At 40.6% G+C, this 5,989-nt stretch overlaps 1 pseudogene; it reads right to left on the reverse strand.

The window, feature by feature from the left end:
* Positions 1-220: 220 nt before the first annotated feature.
* On the reverse strand, positions 221-1,401 carry LOC102812488 (annotated as a pseudogene).
* Positions 1,402-5,989: the final 4,588 nt, after the last annotated feature.

Genomic DNA, 5,989 nt, shown 5'->3' on the forward strand with positions numbered 1-5,989 from the left:
TTTCCAAGATTAAAGAATTGTTGTTTAAATCACCATGCTGTCCATAAATCATATTTCAAACATTTATGCCTAGTACTACTTCTATTTTCTGAAGATTGCTCAATCTAATGGCAATCTAGACAGAACCCTGCAATGTACAAGTAAATTCCAATTCCCTGCAAACCAAAACAAAGGGTCAATCTTCTGTGTTTGTGAAAAATCGTAATATTATAAAAACAAACTACGATTTATCCGTGGTCAGCAAAGTGCCCGTAGAACGTTGTCTTGTGGCATTCTGAGGCAAGTCTTTCTTTGTTCCTTCTTTACTTTCATCTTCCTCTTCGGAAACATCTTCTTCATCCAAATCTTTTTTTTTCCTCCACTTTTTTCAAAGGTTGGGAAGATTCTGGTAATAATTTTTTTTTTTTTTTAATTTGAAGGGTATAGTTGTAGTATGCTCCTTTTTGAAGGACAAAGGCAATCTGCTACAACATCATTCATTGTGTTGTTGTTAGGTGCCATCGAGTGACTTTATGCACTGCAGAATGAAACACTGCCCTGGGCCAACCTAACTACTGTTGCCATGCTTGAGCCCATTGATGCTGCTACTTTGCTAATCCATCTCGCTGGGGGTCTTCTTCTTTTTCTCTGACCCTCCACCTTACCAAACATGATATCCTTCTCCAGCAACTAGTCCCTCCTGACATTATGTCCAAAGTATGAGAGATGAAGTTTGGCCATCTTGGCCTCCAAGGAGCACTCTGGCTGCACTTCTTCCAAAACAGATCTATTGGTTCTATGGGCAGCCCATGGCACTTTCAATATTCTCCTCCAACACCATCTGGAAAGCAAAGCATGATTGCTAAAGCAAAAACTGTATATGCTGTCCACACAGGTAATCCAAGTTATTCAACAAAATAGGTATGGCAAGCCCTGATATACATACATCACTGAAAGAGTGCTGGCATGCTACTCATCAAATTAGAATTTGGGTCAAACCATAATGAAAGAAGTTCAGTACTCTTCCACTCTTTTTCACTTACAAAGTTTACAAAGTCCTTCTCAGTCCTTGGGCCCTGGTAATGCCTAAATTCACCATCTTTACAATGATAAATAGTAGGAAGAGCAGTTATTACAACGTGTCCACTCGGCCCGGGCTGCTCTGTGACTTCTACTTTTGCAACATTAACTTCAAGATCTTCTCCCCATTCAGCTAAACTTTCTCATTCTGGTTGAAGATTTAGACAAGCAGGACACCATGGAGCAAAAAAAAATCTATCATTCACTCTCTTTCCAGCAACTCTTTCTAGTTTTTGTCTATGATGATGCACACATAGCTCTGCCACCCATAGGTCCAGGGAAGCCCACAAAGCAATCCCCCAGGATTGTCAGGGAAACCACAAGACTCCTGGAGGGTACCATATCTGTCTCTCGCCCACCCCAAGGCAAATGCCATAAATCAGTCTTCCATTAAAAAAAAATCTATGCACACTCTTTTTCATGTCATTGATTGCAATACCCACAATGTGGTATCGTTTATTCCGCTTCTCTGTGTTTCTCATTTCTATTCCCCCTTTCTTGATACTTCCTGGCTTCTGAACTTTGTTTTTGGGCAAATGCTGCCCATAGATTGATTATTCTAAGGTGTGTGTACCTCCCTAGTGTAATTGTTCACCCTATAGAATTGTCTTGGTTAGCTGAAAGTTGAGTCACCAGGGTGAGTTCAGTTCCAGGCTGAGAGGGTGTCTAAGGGTCATAGTCTCAAGGTGTTCCAGCAGATTCTATCCAAGCAGTAAGCTTGGTCTTTTTTTTATTTTATTTTCATTTTGTTTCACATTTTTCTCCCACTCTGTCCAAGACCTCCTATTATGATTCCCTTCTGAATGGTCACCAGTGGAAACTGGACATTATCTAGTCCTTCTAAACAACACATTTAAAATGCCTGAAGGAACCAGACTGAAATACCATTATATGGAACTATAGTCTGTGGGCTTGAAGCCTCTTAAGTAACCAACATCGTTTTTTGAAGAGTGGTGACAGTGGAGTGAGGGGAAAGAGGAATGTCCTAAAGGGATGTGTGGTGGACATGGGAGTGAACAGACACAGGATGACAGAGAACAGGATCGTGTTGAGATCTGTCCCTGTCCTTTACCTACTGGGAGGAACACATACCATCTCTTACTCGTCTCACCTCCATTCTTTTGTATTAAATGCATGTTTGTTTGTTTGTTTAACCATCAGCCCATTTAACAAATGTCATTACATGCTGTATTTATATCAGCATCACATTTTTATAAAAGAAGCCTATGTATGAGATGTGATGCCTATAGATTTGTAAAACAATTCACTTATGTATCTTGATTAAAAGTTTCAGAGACATTCTATTTTTGTGGAATTTCAAATAAAACTGCATCTTAAAATGTTAGGTTAAATAGCTTTCCTTTTGGGATCATTATTTATTGATATGTACTAACTGCCACCAATAAAGCAGTCTTTACCATGAAAAAAACAGTTAGATTAAATTATTATGACATATTCCGTATATTTACCATGCATTACAGGAGTCCTGGTGTGGCGCTGTGGGCTAATCCATCAGATGGCAAAGTCAGTTGAACTGCAAGGTTGATGGTTCAAACTCACCAGCTATCTTTTGGAAACCCTATACAGAGTCGCTATGGGTCGGAATCCACTTGACAGCACTTAACACCAACAACAGGATCTATAAAGAAACATGCACCATTTAAAGAAGTTCTGACATAAAAAAGTAAAAATAAAAGCAGTACTTTGTTGCACTGTCCAGAAGTAATAGGTCTGCTCTGGACATGTATGTTTATGTGCTTTCTTTATAAAGAGCCACATTCATGATTGTTTTTGTTGTTTGTTTCTTTTGCAAAGTCACCTACACAATCCTTGTATTAGGAACATTCCTAGAACCACAAATCCTGGAATGGTTTCTGTGCTCTCTTGCCCTCTGCTGGCTAAATTGAGACCTTCCCAAGAAATTTGTCAATCAGACACATCCAGGCTCTCCAACTGACATCCTCTCATCCTGTTCATTTGGGTTCATTGGCAAATGTCTCGGGATTAACCTTTACCGTTTAGACCACCAGTCCTCTTTTCTTCAAGATACCCATGACTTGATGGCTCCAGTTCTCAGAGAATTGTGCATTTGGAAGCATCTTTTATGTCATTACAGGCATCTTATGATTTATTTTTGTTGTTAAGTGCTGGTAAATCAGTTCCAACCCATGGTGGTGGTGGTTGGTTATATGCCCTGGAGTCAGTTCCAACTCGTAGCAACTCTGCATAGGGTTTCTGAGGCTGTAAATCTTTACAGGAGCAGAAAGCCTCATCTTTCTCCCGCAGAACAGCTGGTAGTTTCCAACTGCTGACTGTGAGATTAGCATAACGACCCCTGTATAAGGTTTCCGAGAAGTGGCTGGTTATTATATACTATAAGATTCCTGAATTATCTCTACTACATAAGCAGATAACTCATCATATTAGTATGTAAACATGAGCTGTATCATTCTGTGTTGGTTATTAATTGCTTCATGTTTGTCTTGTTTCCTCAGTATGATTGTAAATGATCTCAACTTTCAACTGGATTCTAAAAAGGCCTCTTTTTGTAAGTGTACAGATATCCTATCACAGACAGCAGTGCACTTTTAGATGGATCTTGAAATGTTCTTTTTGATAATGAATTTAACATCATTCCTCTTGAATTTGTCATTTCTGGCATAGTTAACCATAAGATTGTCCAACTTAAAATACCAATACCTGTCCATTTAAGCTCACTAGTGCTAAGGATATTGATTTTTATGCATTTCGTTTGTGCTTACTTCCAGTTTTCCTAAATTCTTACTTTGTACCTTCCATTTTCTAATTACTAATGGATATTTGCTGATGTTACTTCTCATTTTGAGTCATGTTCCATCAGCAAATGATTTGCTCCATCCACATTATGAACTAACTCTACTTTGAGGAGGCAGCTCTCCCCCAGTCATATTTGAGTGTCTTCCTGTTGCAGACCGTGTAAGACTAGTCAGAGGTTCGAGGCCCTCTAGGGCTGAGTGTAACAAATGAGGCCACTGGCAGTTAATGGAAAATTGCTTTCATCTTAATATTCAGGTATATATATTAAATTAATACACTGGAGCCTTTGAAAATCCACAGATAAATGTGATATTTTCCTAAAGCCGAGACTAAAGGTTGCAAGGTTAAACCTTTCTCCAAAGGATTAACTAAAAATATCTTAGCTACTTCTCGGTTCTTTGTTCTATAGACAAAGAACCCATCCTCCCTAATCCCTTTTCCAGGTGCAGCCCATTCACCTGGGCGTCTCCTGCAGAACTCTCAACTTCCCCCAACTGACCTCAGGGGCTATAGATATGTTAATTGGGCCTGAGAATCCAAATTGCTGGCCTGGGATTCGAACCAGTGAAGTACAATGTAAAGTTATCTGAATGTCTGGAAAATTACTGATGTTAGCTGTATCCTGTTTTAGTCCCTCCCAGCTTGGTGTGAAACTCCTCCCCTAAATAAAACAGAGGCCCGAGCCTCCCCAGGTGTGCATTACTGGTTGGAAGGCATGGAGTAAAGATTGCGGTGCATTACGGGTTGGAAGGCATGCATTAAATATTGCAGGGCAGTGAGTCGCTGCCTGCAGAGGCCATGATGCCTGTAGTTCCAAGCCTGCCCACCAGTGATGTATCCACCCTGGCTTTGGGGTGCCTCATTGTCTCCCTTCTTCTGTTTGTCTGTGTATTCTTTCGCTATCCCTATCGCCGCTGGATCTCCCCTCCTCGTGAACCAAAAACTCGTGACAACTATGTCGAGGTCAGACCCGGGCATCTTCCAACATGAGGGCGTATCTTCTGACACTATATCAGACATTGCTCCACTCCTATTCACAAGGTTTTCAGTGGTGACAACAACAAGATTTTCTCTCTCCTACTTTGGACATCTTGTCAAAACAGGCCATCCCTGAAGACTAACATCATGCTTGATAAGTGAAAGGTTAATACAACAGAGAAAGACCCTCAATGAGATGGATTGACACAGTGACAGCAACAATAAATTGAAACATAAGAACAATTGTGAGGACATTGCAGGATGGGCAGTGTTTTGTTCTGTTGCACATAAGGTTGCTGTGATAAGGCTGGATGAGGGTGGTGTGGCACTGTAGAAGGACTGGAGTGTGAACCACAGGCCAGTGGTTCAGCAGGTCAAACCCACCAGCTGCTCCTTGGAAACCTTATAAGTCAGAATAGACTCAACAGTATTTAACAACATAACAACAGGAAAGACCAGATAATATAACTATTATTCAAATTTGCTCACCGACCACTAAAGCCAAGGATAAAGAAATTGAATAATTCTACCAATTTCTGTAGCCTGAAATTGATCAAACATGCAATCAAGATGCATTGATCCTGGACCCAGAGACAGTGACATAGCCACAGAGGACTATAGTGGAGAGTGGAGCATCCAATTGATATGAAGAGAGGGCATATGCACAAGAACACCCACACTTGCAGATAATACCCACTTGACCTGGCTTCAATGGATGGATGATCAGAACTCAACTAGAAGAAGAAAGAATAGGGGGAAAAAAAAAAAAAGAGTAATCTGATACAATTTGATGAACTTGACCTACACCTATGGATGCAGTAGCTCAAAAGAGGGAACAAATCTTTACAGCAAGTATCATTCCCACCTCCTCCATACACAAAGTAGACAGGGATGGGCAACTTGGACATTGGCTACCTAAGATGGGGGGCCTTCAAAGGCAAGAAGTGACTGGCTTACAAGCTTTCAAGAGGGAATCTAGATCCAGAGGGAATGGAGGAAGGTAGAATCTCCACTCTGTCTAGGCGGGGCTGATGAAAGGAAATGTGGATAGGTCTCTTGTGATACAATAGTGAATAATTGTTATCAGGACTGATTGTGAGGGTTGGAAATGTAAAGGTAGATGTTTTGTAGTAAGGAGGGGAGTGATTAACTTTGC

This window comes from Chrysochloris asiatica, unplaced genomic scaffold (assembly GCF_000296735.1).
Source record: "Chrysochloris asiatica unplaced genomic scaffold, ChrAsi1.0 scaffold00032, whole genome shotgun sequence".
Taxonomy (NCBI): Eukaryota; Metazoa; Chordata; class Mammalia; order Afrosoricida; family Chrysochloridae; genus Chrysochloris; species Chrysochloris asiatica.